Source organism: Schistocerca serialis, chromosome 6, assembly GCF_023864345.2.
Source record: "Schistocerca serialis cubense isolate TAMUIC-IGC-003099 chromosome 6, iqSchSeri2.2, whole genome shotgun sequence".
In the NCBI taxonomy this organism is placed as follows: domain Eukaryota; kingdom Metazoa; phylum Arthropoda; class Insecta; order Orthoptera; family Acrididae; genus Schistocerca; species Schistocerca serialis.
Window position 1 is genome coordinate 88,554,538 of NC_064643.1, and position 14,552 is coordinate 88,569,089.

Below are 14,552 nucleotides of genomic sequence, written 5' to 3' on the forward strand. Positions count from 1 at the left end.
TATCGGCCGCCGCACAGCAGCCGTCAACTTGGCACGGCATGCCACAACACGCGCGGCACACAGCGAGGACCGCTGGCGCCGCACACGATGTCAACAACTGGCGCAAGTGAACGCGTCGTCGCGGGGTTAGCGGCAGCGTACACACCACTATCCATACGGATTACCGTGGCGGCGCTGCCCTCGCCACCAGAGTGAGCAACCGTATAAGGGCGCCATCTACCGACACTCTGATTGGCCGGACCTGCGGATTTAAGCGAGCTCCCTGGGCCCCTTTAACCAGTTCAATCTTCGCCGGTGATTCTGTTACTACCCGGCTGCTGGATTCACGGCGACCGAACCGTACCGTGGCCTCCCTGGCTGGAAACTTGCGACGCGTCGGTATCGACTGGTTGGCAGTGGTTTGGACTTGTATTCTCTACTAGTGACTCTGATTTCTCCTTGGCGCTACAGCCAGCGAAGTGTTGTGTAGCCGAACTTAAGTTTTGTTTTGAGTGACAGAAGGCCAAATAAATTTGGTTATCACGGAATATTTGTTGTGTTATAGTGCGGACATAAGAGAACCAGACTAGAGGTCAGTTTCACTTCATCCAATAACAGCCACTGTGAAAGAGTGGTGTCCCATGTCTATTGTCATATGGCCTATATTTAACGAATGTCATTTATGTAGTCCAGTCACATTAATGTGACCATCACCTATTTTCGACGTCACCGTGCAATAACCAATCACTGGCAGCAAATGGCAGCACTAGCAGTGAAGAGTATATAAAACTTGTTGGTAGGACGTCAAGATCTGTGCAGTCGTTGTAGTAATCTGGAAACCTCGCAGTTTATTTGACATCCAAAAGAGCACGATCATTGACTTTCGAGATAAGCGTGGAAGCATTTCAAAAACGACAAACTTTGTTAATTGTTCACGTGCCGCCACGGATAAAGTATACCGTGCATGACAAAACGGCGCGGTCCAAAACCTGCACCGAGAGAGCAGTGTTGCACCGTGGCCCATAGATGATAGGGATGAATACGGCTGGAGTTGTGGAGATTTGTAACTGTTAGGCAACTGACTGCCAAGATGAACAAAGGGGATACCAACAGTGTCTCCTCAACGACCGTTCATGAGACGTTGCTGCAATTGGGCCGCTGCAGCAGGCACCTGGTTCTTGAACCTTTGCTAATGCTGTTCATTGGTGACAAAAGCTAGAATTTGAACCCCAACAGCGCAACTGGACCTCCACTGAGTGGCAACAGTGGCCTTTTCATATGAATCACGTTTTATACTCCGTCGGACAGATGGCTGTTGGCACGTATGGTGTGAAATGTCTTAAAGCAAAGACAGCCGCATTCACGTCGGAAGAAGGAGATTCATGGTCCGGGGAATGTTTTGGTGACTCAGTCGATCAGCACAAGTATGCATCTCTCCAAGAAGACCATGTCCATCTCTATACGTAGTTTGTTTTCTCCTCATCATAATGACATCTACCGGAAGGACAATGTAACGCATCACACAACTGCAAGAGTAGGTCCGCGGTTCAGGGAGCACCAGTATTCCGTCTGTCACCAAATTTCCAGGATTTAAATCTAGTCGAGAATCTATGGACACTTCGATATGGCTGTTCGCGTCTTGAATCCTAGTACAGTTGGCCATGGCCCTGGAATCGTCACGACTCCATGTTCCTGGCGGTACTTTCCAGAACCTCATTGGCTCTCCTCTTGGAGCGGTCCACATTGCAAAAGTTAGTTATTCAGGCTTTTGGCCAGTGGCCACTTTACTATGACTGGACATTGTACATTTCGTGTAAGATGCACATAGACTAATAAGAAGAGCACCAACACAACACCAGTGTTTAAACATTTTTAGGAAAACACTGTGTCACAAGGTCCATCTAGGTCAAAGAGAAGCACTTGGTACAGTATGGGCAACCCAGTTGCGTAAGTTACACCGAACGCCCTTGAGATGAGATGTTGCGCACATACACACTGCACATAGATCATGAAATTTGAATGGAAAGAGATAGTGAAGGCATTTTCTAGACCATCCATCATTGTGAGAAGCTCCAGGAACTTTCCAGAAATTTCGCTTGTGTTGTGTGTGCAGATACTTTGGAGGGAAGACCTCATATCATCCTATGGATATAAAAGAGTAAGGAAGGAGTAAACAAAGGATTCAATGAGAATTGCAAGCACAATTAGTCGCATATCTCACAGGACAAGAGATGACAGGAAGTGACGTGGTTGCTGACAACGGGCTTTCGGAGATGAACAGCAGCAGTTGCTGGTGTTGTGACCAGTCGACATTGTTTTCTTCCAGTCACAACTGTGGGCTCTTTGATTTCTCTGGAGGAAGGCTACTGGAACAAAAGACTTATATTGACTAGCAAAGCATCACTGGATGCACAGATTAATTAACTGTTCTCTTACAGTACCTTTAAATGAACATGTCCATCAGAAACTTTAACTATCACATTGTTCCCATATCATATTGTTGACTCCTTCAGACGATATCACAAACTGGGCAGGGCTCTTGACAGGTCGACACCGTATTGACCTCACTGTGAGTGTGCTGCTAAGCTGAGAGGCAATGCGTGATATGTAGGAGTGCCTCGCTTCTGTCACTGCGAATTGCAGAGAGCGCTCTCTGTATGGCAATCTGCGTATGATACATCTGGTTGTCCAGATAAGCTCACAGTGCACTGAGTGTCTTCACACTATATACTATATGATGTACGAGCACTGATTGTGTTTCATAGCCATAGCTGGAACAAACTGCTGACCACTGCCGCGTCCTATTATAGAAACGTATTGGCTTTGCTGGATGCCTTTCCAGCAGTTTATCAACAGATGGTGTGTACTGTCCTTACATACCTAAGTGACTTCTGCCTGAGCTAATACTCATCCCACTGCTCACAAAACTTCGCCCTTACCCCTGTCGTGATTGCAAGTAATCACTCTCTCTACTGAAATATACTGTGATAGTGTGGTACACTCTGATAGTGTGGTACGAATCACTGCTTCAATCTCATCATTATCATTTTTGAGACAGACTAATATTCGTCCACTTTTTTTTCTTTTTTGAGTCTACGTCCGGTTCTTGTTTCCATTCAATAAGGAAATCTCATACACTCTGCTCGGCTGCGAAGTTTTCGTTCATATTATTTTAAGCTTCATAAGAATATGCCATGGGATTCTTAAAGACACCGCCATGTTGAACATACTCCTTGTTGGATGCTAGCCCCTAATGAATTGTCGATGACAACCTCTATAAAAAGCTGAAGCACTTCATGAGACTGATCTGCTACACGTAAGGAAAGACATCTAGAGAAATGAGCTAGCATCAACATAGACAACCCTACCATTGGTAATGACACGTATGGCTGAACTGGACTGCTTCGTCCCCGACAAGCAGTCTCCTCATGAATTTCAAATCTGAACCTTGAATACAACTGGTAACAACTTTCCTAGCGGCGTGACATAATACACTTTCCGACATAATATGGTCCATGTACAGATGGAGACAACGACCGAACTGGAGATGTGTAGATACGGTCGGGAAATGTGCTGGAGAAAAATAAGTGCGTAGGTATGGCTGAAGACAGTGCGCATGGAAATATATGGAATCGACTTCTATTGAGTTACACCGAAATGAGGGAAGATTTGCAGAGAATCAAAGCTTGGTGCCAGAATTGCCGGCTGAATCTCAACATAAGCAAATTTATCGTATTTGGCATATATAGGCGGAGAGACCCTGCATTGTGTGACGCATTTCCGACCAGTCACTAGAAGCATTCACATCCACTATGCTAGAGAACGACTAGAGGCATAACGATCACGTAAAACTAATCATAGGAAAGGTACATGCCAGACTAAGATTGCTTAGCAGAAGTCTCAGCATGTGTAGTCTACCCACGGAAGTAAAAAATTACAAATCCTTTTTCGAACATTACATGAATGTTGTTCATCAGTTTGGGATCCGTACCAGATGGAACTAATTGAGGAAAGACAGAAGATCCTAAGAAGAGCAACACGTCTCTGTACTTGTTCATGTAGTAACCTCACATAAACTGAGATGCTCACGTAACCCCAGTGGCAGAAACTACAAGAAAGGTTGTTGTGTCAAACATGTGATTTACTGATAAAAATCCTAGAGCAAACGTTCCTAGAAGAATCAACCTACAGACTGCCTTTCCTTAAGGTACATACGGTGAAAATATCGTAAGGACAAGGTTCAAGAGATTCTGTTTTTATACCTCGCTTGCAGGCTCTCCAACTATCGTTCTTTTTGCGAAACATTCGGGGACTGGAACAAGATTTGGGAGGTAGGAGTGGTGCTGGGGAGGGGGAAGGGGGGGGGGGGGGGGAGGGGCAGCGGTATACGTTAAGTAGATAATCGGGATACAGTTTACACCTGTTGGTGCACATGAATTAACAATAGAAAAAGGATGTTTCGTTACTTGTAATAATTGCCTGCAATTTGTTCATTATATTTCACAGTTGGAAGAACACTCTTAAAATATTCAACTGAAATAACTGGACGACGCAACATGCGACTACAGTGTCTTCTTGCCGGAGGACAGACGTGGAAGTGCGATCAAGCCGCAAATTGTAACACATTCCCTTACATGGTACTGTATGAGCCTATATGCCTGATGTTAAGTGTGTTCTTAAGCTAGGAGAATGAGTAGTGCCAGCGTTTTCTCTGTCCTTACGTAAATGGATTTCAGTACATATTCGTAGTTCACAACTGAAAAGTGTGTGATTTCACCAATTCAATATGTGAATTTGAAGAACCCATTTCTGAAAAAGTCTGTCACGATCGGATGAAGCATGTTTAATTAATAGACGTCGTTCCATTTCAACAGACACTCTGTCATCCAAAGTGGTCCGCATAAAGGAAACTGGTACGATTTTAGACGGCTTTTGAAAGAAACTGCATCGATATCAAGAAAGCTTCAGACTGTTTTGATATACTGCAAATATTATTGTGTTATTTAAATCCAACATGAATTGATATTAGAAATTTCTCGCATAAAAATTACTTTAGGTCAAAGCACTCGTTCGGTTGGCTAACACTGACTGTGTATTCTGGAATATCAACATAGTGTTTGATAACCATTTTCAGATCATATGTGATATTTATGATAGGAAGACGAGTATCGGTAATCAACTCTGCTGAGAACTACAAGCCTATTCAGGTCTCATGTTTCCTCGAAGGAAGGAATTAATTTATCGACGGCTTTATTGGCAATATAAGCATAAAATAAGAAAATTTATGTCATAATATCACAGGAAACACTTTTGTGTTTAATGAGGAACTATAACATTTCTCGAGGTCCCTATGTGACACAAATCATTAAAAATGTATTGCGGCACACAAGAGTTTACATCGAAATGAAAACATTTTAGCCAACGTACGAAGGGGAGCAGTGTGTGCAAACAGCGTATGACGCTGCAGGTGACGCAAAACGGAAGAAACCTATCGGCGCTGTCTGAATGTTACCTGCCTGCGAATCGCCGTAACCACGTGAGGATCAGCTCCTACATCGGAGCGGCACGTCCGCTCGCCACGGCGGTCGGACGCGTACTGGCGGGGTGCGCGGCAGCTCGGGCCACAGCCCCCACCCGGCGCCCACTTCCCCCACCAACGCCGCTCCTTCCGTCCCCCCCCCCCCCCCCCTCTACTTTTCCGACGGTCCCGACCAGCGCCTAGCAGCCGCCGGCGACCTGGAGTCCCGGCCAGCAGGCTCCAGCGGCCGCTGTGGAACGCAATTTCGCGCCGTTGCCTCCGGCGATTTTTGTTTGTCTTGTTTGGATCTACCCTCCCCCAACCTATCCTTTTTTTATTCCGAAAACGGTTTCTGTGGCCATGGCTAAAGAATTTCCCCGGAAGGGAGAGTGATGCGCCCCTGTGGTCTTCCGCGCTACGCTGCGTGCTTACGGGCGCATGAAATCGCCAGGACGAAATTCGGCAGACAGTCCGTAATTGATAGGAAAGGAAGAAAAAAAATAAACTGCAATATATTTTACCTTAGGTGAGTGCTAATTTGAGAGTTTCTACGTTAATAGGTGACCATTTTGTAGTGCGTATGTACCTTGTAGTGTGTATATGAAATGTAGCCCTCTGTCCACAGCATAGATATAACTAATAGTCGTGAAGTCACGATTTCTTTGGAGTGACTGTTACAAGCATAATGGAACTAATCAGGCTCATGCAATGGGGAGTTTCCAAAGTTTTGTACATCATAAATTACGCTTTCACACAAATTTCAAAATAAAACAGCATATTGAGATAATTTCTTATACAAAACGGCTTGGGGAACTAAGTAAATTTAGGAACGCGAACCAATGTTAAAGGAATCATTAGCAGCAAACTGACAGTTATGCAAGTGTTCTGTACTTACTGTATCATACAAAGGCGTTACGCCAATACCTGAACCCAGTGATGTCATACATACAACTATGTTTTCCCTGACTTTGCTCGTGATTTATAATTATACACGTGAATTATCTGTCGTTCAGTTTACAAATATTTCTAAGTTATTACTCGGTTGTAGAGCCCATATAACTTTCCAGTCACCTAAAAACAGAATATGAACATACAGTTGTGCGAAACTTACTGCTGAAAGTCATTTTGACATGGTGTAATACTGCAAGGTAACATAGCTCGATGAATCTTGGACCATACATAGAAAGAAATGCTGCAGTATACGTTATTGCTGATTTTTGCTTTATGGGTGATAGGGTGTCGTCCAAGGTATAATTCTCTGCCTAACGTTTCGTCTTCCAGTGATGGAAGCACCATCAGAGGCTTCAACAACTCAAAAAAACAGTTACAGGATCAAACAACCGTATTTCATGCTGCAACTGCTTTCTGAGTCGTTAAAGCTTGTGATGATGTTTCCAATGCTGAAGAAGAAACATTAGGCAGAGTATTATATATTGGATCCTGCCCTAATGCCTGTAAAACAAATATTAAGAATAACATAGATACCGGCCTTGAAAGCCTCCACTTTAAACTATATAATATAGCAGATAGAAATTTACAGTCGAACGAATACAAACCATACTCTTATTTGAAGAAAATATTTACACTGAACTCACCGTCATGTTGATGGTCTCCTGGACATACCTCCACCACCGCGGTTGGCAGCTGCTGTATTGCCATTGCTGCATGTGGACGTGTTCCAATAAGTCCATCCAATGCATCCCACACGTGCTCGCTGGGATTTATGTCGCGGGGTCGTCATTCGTGAAAATGAAGCTAGGGCAGAATGTGTGGTGTCACCACCAGACAGCACACTTGCTAGGTGGTAGCGTTTAAATCGGCCGCGGTCCGTTAGTATACGGCGGACCTGCGTGTCCCCACTGTCAGTGATAGCAGACCGAGCGCCACCACACGGCAGGTCTAGAGAGACGTACTAGCACTCGCCCCAGTTGTACAGCCGACTTTGCAAGGAAAGGTTCACTGACAAATACGCTCTCATTTGCCGAGACGATAGTTAGCATAGCCTTCAGCTACATTTGCTACGAACTAGCAAGGCGCCGTATTCAATTGATATTTATTATGTGAAGCATGTATCATCAAGAGAGATGTTCTACAATTGTGGATTAAAGTTAAGTATTATATCAACTACTTACTTTATTTGTAATTCTCAGGATATTGTCCTGTTCCAGACCTCACGCCAGTCAGCGTGTAATTAAACGCGTGCATTTCGGCCTCCTCTAGAAAAACAGTGTTGGCTCTTCTGCCAAGCCAAATAGTGTTTGTACCAATTTATCTTGCCTTACTTTACTTGTGTCATGGCTTCGCCACAATCTCCAGATGTACTGTCCGAATTTTATCGCTTGCAGAACAGCAGACGCAGGCATTATTGGATGCCCTTGAACAGCTCGTCCAGGGTCAACGTGCAATGCAAAACGATGCGGCAGCCGCCGCTCCACCGCTACCGCAGCCACAACACGCAGTTGCACCACCTTTTTGTCATTTCGATGCGGCACTGGAAAGCTGGACGGAGTGGTCACGCCAATTTGGATTCCATCTCGCCGCCTACAGAATTCAAGGTAACGAGCGGCAGCCTCACTTATTGGCGTGTGTAGGGGTGCAGACGTACCGTGTGATAGTGAAATTATATCCCCGCCGCGACGTAACAACTCTGTCCTACGAAGAAATTTTGTCTGCATTAGATGCATATTTCAAGGAATCAGTCAATGTCGTTGCAAAAAGGTATACGTTCTTTCGTACAAAACGTACAGCCGGTCAAACTAATCGGGAGTGGGTTGCAACTATGCAAGGCCTTACTAGGGATTGTGCTTTTGAGTGTGAATGTGGACTCCCTTATTCAGATACTATGGTGCGTGATGCAATTGCACAGAACGTTTCTGATGTTCGTATACGGGAACAGATTTTGAAACTAGTCAATCCCTCCCTTTAACAAGTGATAGACATATTGGACAGGCAAGACACACTTGACTTTGCTCAGGAATCATTTGCAACTTCGCCGGCCGTGTGTTACGTTAACCGGCCCTCCGGGCGAGCTGCTATTTGCTTTTTCTGTAATAAAAAAGGACATGTTCAGAGTGTTTGCCAGAAGATGCTTAGATCGGACACTCACAACCATTCCAGGCCCTTTGCTTCGCGCCGGAATCGAACCAAGAATACTCAGGCTCGTGAACCTTCGCCCATGGACATTCATGTAGTTAATTCCACTCCGCCCAGTGCCACTATCTCTAACAGTGACTGTGTTCGTCCCACAAACAGTGTGCGTCGACGTCGCCGGAAATCACGTCAATTATCAAGTGATTCTGTATCAGTGTCTGTTCAAATTGCACGAGACAGTCGCTCTTGTCGTCAGCAGGACAATAAACTTTTTGTAGACTTGGACATTAATGGCAACGTGATCCCATTCCAGCTCGATACCGGAGCTGCAGTTTCATTGATCAATAAAGACACGTACAAACAACTGGGCACACCTGCATTGCGTGCCGCAAATGTTAAGTTAAATAGTTATTCTGATCAGAATATCCCTGTGTTAGGACAGTGCAGCCTTCTTGCAACATACAAGGGACAACCAAAACTTGTGCCATTTTACGTACTTCGTTCTTCTTCTGCGGTGAACTTGTTTGGTTTAGATTTATTTCAGTTGTTTAACTTGTCTTTAGTCAATCAGGTCCTATCAGTGAACCAGACTGCGCCTTCAGACAGTGTTTCTCGTCTGTGTGAAGAATTTGCAGACATTTTTGCACCGGGCCTTGGTTGCGCTAAGGACTATGAAGCACATTTGGAACTGAAAGTAAACGCGCAACCGAAATTTTTCAGAGCGCGCAATGTTCCTCACGCATTGCGTGATGAGGTCGCAAGAACATTACACGATTTGGAATCACGAGGTGTAATTGAACGTGTGCAGGCTTCTCTCTGGGCATCACCCTTAGTAAGTTTGCCAAAACCTTCCGGAAAAATGAGACTTTGTGTGGACTTCAAGGCAACAGTGAATCCACAACTAGTGATTGCAACTTTTCCTTTACCCCGGCCGGAAGATCTTTTTGATAAACTGTGCCCGGGTAAATATTTTTCGAAGTTGGACCTAGCAGATGCGTACTTGCAAATTCCGGTGGACGAAGAATCCAAATGGCTCTGAGCACTATGGGACTCAACTGCTGAGGTCATTAGTCCCCTAGAACTTAGAACTAGTTAAACCTAACTAACCTAAGGACATCACAAACATCCATGCCCGAGGCAGGATTCGAACCTGCGACCGTAGCGGTCTTGCGGTTCCAGACTGCAGCGCCTTTAACCGCACGGCCACTTCGGCCGGCTGGACGAAGAATCCCAGCGCGTCTTGGTGGTTAACACGCATCTTGGTTTGTACCGATTCAAAAGACTGCCATTCGGGTGTGCATCCGCCCCTGCATTGTTTCAGCAATATCTGCAAACTGTTTGTGCGTCGGTCCCTACTGCAGCGAACTATCTGGACGATATTGTGATCTCCGGAATGACGGAAGAAGAACGTTTAGCCAATCTCAGGACATTATTTCAGGTCTTGCGATAACATGGTCTTCGCTTGCGGAAGGACAAATGTGTGTTTTTTGCTCGTGATTTATCATATCTGGGACATGTAATCAATGCCCAAGGCATACATCCTAGTCCGGAGCACCTCCGTGCCATACAAGACTTGCCTTCGCCGCAGAATTTGAAGCAGCTACAGAGTGTGCTGGGTAACATAAATTACTACCATCGCTATGTGCGCAATGCCTCTTCCATTTCAGCTCCGCTTCATCGTTTACGCCGTAAAGGTGTTCCGTTCGTCTGGACGACGGAATGCGAACGCGCCTTTCGCCAGTTGAAATCGGCGTTGCTTTCTAATACTTGCCTTACGGCATTCGATCCCCAGAAACCCCTTTTGTTGATGGTAGATGCATCGGATTTCGGGATCGGTGCTGTGCTTGCGCACAAAGATGGCTCGGATGATCGCCCTATTGCCTTTGCGTCCAAATTGCTCTCGTCTGCGCAAAGACATTATTCACAGATCGAGAAAGAAGCTTTGGCTCTCGTATTTGGTGTTACAAAGTTTCATGATTTCTTGTATGGTCGTCACTTTACCATCATCACAGACCACAAACCTTTGACATCGCTTTTTCATCCGAACAAGCCTGTACCTCCACGTACAGCGCAGAAATTCATTCGCTGGTCTATTTTCCTCTCGCAGTACCGCTACGATATCTTGTATCGGTCCACTGCTAAGCACGGAAACGCCGATGCGTTGTCCCGTTTGCCTGTTGCTGAGGATCGAGCATTCGATTCTTCCGAACTTGCTTGCATGTTCATTGATTCGGAAACCGATGACGTGGTCGAATCGTTTCCGATTGATTTTCGTCGTGTAGCTACAGCCACAGCTGCTGACCCTGTCCTTGCTACCGTTTAGCGTTTTGTTGCTACGCAATGGCTCTTGTCATAGTCAGGATCGAGGATCCGTTGGTTCGCCGATTTTTTGCTCACAAGGAGAGACTTTTTGTACGCGTGGTGTTTTGCTGTTGCATTCTGATAATGATCAGTCTCGGGTCGTGGTCCCACGTTCGTTACAGTCCTCTGTCTTACGGCTTCTCCACCAAGGACATTGGGGTATAGTGCGAACGAAACAACTTGCTCGTCAGCACTGTACTTGGTTCGAAATCGATGCTGCGATTACGAAAATGTGCTCTTCTTGCCATGCGTGTGCCGCACAACAATCCGCACCGCCGCGGAAATTCTTTGCATGGCCGAAAGCCACTTCCCCTTGGCAACGCTTGCACATAGATTTTGCTGGTCCATTTTGGAATGCTCGATGGTTGGTTGTTGTCGATTGCCGCGCAGGATTAGCCGAGCTGTCTAAGGCGCTGCAGTCAAAGACTGTGCGGTTGGTCCCGGCGGAGGTTCGAGTCCTCCCTCGGGCATGGGTGTGTGTGTTTGTCCTTAGCATAATTTAGGTTAAGTAGTGTGTAAGCTTAGGGACTGATGACCTTAGCAGTTAAGTCCCATAAGATTTCACACACACTTGAACACACACACTTGTTGTTGTCGATTCTTTCAGTAATTTTCCTTTTGTTGTCCGGATGTCTTCCACGACGTCGTCTGCCACCATCCAAGCGTTATCCGCTATCTTTTGCATTGAAGGTCTTCCACAGACTATTGTTTCCGACAATGGCCCACAATTCATGTCCTCAGAATTTCAGTCATTCTGCAAGGCCAATGGTATTCAACATCTGACGTCCGCGCCGTTTTCGCCTCAGTCCAACGGTGCCGCTGAACGATTGGTCCGGACTTTCAAATCACAGATGTTGAAGTTGAAAGAGTCGCATTCTCGGGAGGACGCGTTGTTGCTCTTTTTGTCTGAGTATCGCTCTCAGCCCCGAGATGGTCGCTCGCCGGCTGAGTTGCTCCACGGTCGTCCTCATCGAACCTTGATGTCTTTGCGCCATCCGCCGCATCAGGTTCCTGTGCAGCGGCAGCCACCTGGTTTTGCTCCAGGCGACGTTGTATACTATCGCAGCTATCGAGGTTCACGGCGTTGGCTCGCAGGGCGAATTCTTCGCTGCCTCGGCCGCGCTATGTACGTGGTTTTGGGGGCCTCTGGTGAGGTGCGTCGGCATCTCAATCAGCTGCGCCTCTGTCGTCGCACGGGTTCTGCCACTCCCCGTCTGCTTTCAGCGACGGTGCCGTCCGGTCAGCGCCCTGGGGACCCATCTACTGGCTCGCCTCATCCCCAGGTGTTACCGACGCTGCCTTCCATTTTGCCCCGTGGCGACGCGCCGCCGCCGCCGCCGCCTGTTCTCCCGCCGGCGACGCCCGCAGTGGACGCTTCGCTGCAGCCGCCAGGCGCCTCCCTGGGTCACGCGCCGCCGATCGCTTCCCGTGACTAGATGTCCTCCGACATGGAACTCTTGCCCGCTCCGGACCAGATGTCGTCTTCGCCCGTCGGGTACCCCGACGCGATGGAGGACGACACTTCGGCCCCTCCTGTCTCTTTACGGGCGCATACACCGCATGTTGACGTGCACCCTGGACTAGGTTATCGGGCGTTTCCTAACTCCCCTCGGACCGAATGGCCGGGTGCGGGTGGCACAGCCTCGCCTGTTGTTAGGCTCCCCACCTCGTCGCATACGTCAACATGGGGTCCTCCCCACGGCGGGCGGAAGCCTTATAACACAACCGTTCGCCGATTTGCGGGGGAGGAATGTGGTGCCACCGCCAGACACCACACTTGCTAGGTGGTAGCCTTTAAGTCGGCCGCGGTCCGTTAGTATACGGCGGACCCCCGTGTCGCCACTGTCAGTGATAGCAGACCGAGCGCCACCACACGGCAGGTCTAGAGAGACGTACTAGCATTCGCCCCAGCTGTACAGCCGACTTTGCAAGGAAAGGTTCACTGACAAATACGCTCTCATTTGCCGAGACGATAGTTAGCACAGCCTTCAGCTACATTTGCTACGAACTAGCAAGGCGCCGTATTCAATTGATATTTATTATGTGAAGCATGTATTAACAAGAGAGATGTTCTACAATTGTGGATTGAAGTTATTATATCAACTACTTACTTTATTTGTAATTCTCAAGATATTGTCCTGTTCCAGACCTCACGCCAGTCAGCGTGTAATTAAACGCGTGCATTTCGGCCTCCTCTAGAAAAACAGTGTTGGCTCTTCTGCCAACACTACAGAATGCATCTCTGAAAAGACGCGGATGCGGATGAAGCACAGTGTCACAAAAAGTTTGACCGGCGAGTGTTAAAACACATGGAGGTCAGTACCTCTCTACATATTACGCTTCTCCAACCCATAACACCCGAACTTCTGAAACGACACTCCCTCACATGGCGAGAGGTGGAACACGTAATGCATCCAGGAATTCGGTCGCGTAGGTACACTCATCTGCCGACGTCATTGTGACGCTTTACTCCTGAACCATACGCGTCTTTTCAGAGGTGCCTTCGGCTGTGACTTCTGAGTGACAGTGGGCGACTGCATCGTACAGGGCACGTGGAGGAGCTAATGGAACAAGAGGATATGCGGCGAATGGATTGGCGTACCCGCTCCCTCGACTTAAAACCTCAAGAGCACGTGTGGGGTGCGCTGGAAAGACGTAGTACAGGGTGTCCAAATGCACCAGCGATCATCAACCAACTGTCAACCGAGCTGGTAGCGGAGTGGAACGTCATACCACAGAAACGTCTTACCAGCATTGTGGGCAAACAAAGGGAAGGACGTTCAGTGTTCAACCTTCCGTCGACATCGAGGTCAGTAGAGACGGAGCACAAGCTCATATTATTTGGAGAGGAAAATCGGTTGTGCACTTTCAGAGGAACCGTCACAGTGTTTGGAACGATTTAAGGAAATCACTGAAAAGCTAGATTCGAATGAGCTGATGCACATTTGAACCGTCTCCACCGAAATGGGAGTCCAGTATACTAACTACTGCAACTATTCGCTCGGTGCTTTGAGACCAGCATCGGAGCATATTCCAAAACGTACGTTTCCTTGCTTGGTAATCACACACCCTAATAAGAGCCACGTTTCACTTGTCTAATGTTCAGGAGACCATCATAAGTGGCGGTGACTTCAGTGCAATTATTAGTGTTATAGATGTTTGTCTCATCGCTTATTTCTTTCAGTTACTTTCTGTATTACACTGCTGCAGTTCTTTCTATGTACGAGTATAGTCCAAGTTTCAACGAGCTATGTTGCTTGGTAGTGACACAATACACAGAAGTCACTTTTGTCCTCACATTTTGCACACCAGTGTGGTTGCCAATGAAGAGCCAGGCACTAAGAACTCTTTGCCTTTCTCTCACGACTCTGAACACCGTCACTCCACTGCAGATTGAATTGCTCTTATCTCGAGCAGTTAAGATTTTCTCATTCAGCTTATGTAGAGGGGGACGGGGGGTGCGTAAAGGATTACTAAAAAATTGCTGTGAAAAATTCACAATGGCCCCATCTTTCGGACGCCAAGAATTTAAGCAGTTCATCGTTATTAATCGCACGGGACGGAGAAAAGACTGACAGCACTTCTGCGTAATTCTGTGAGAAAT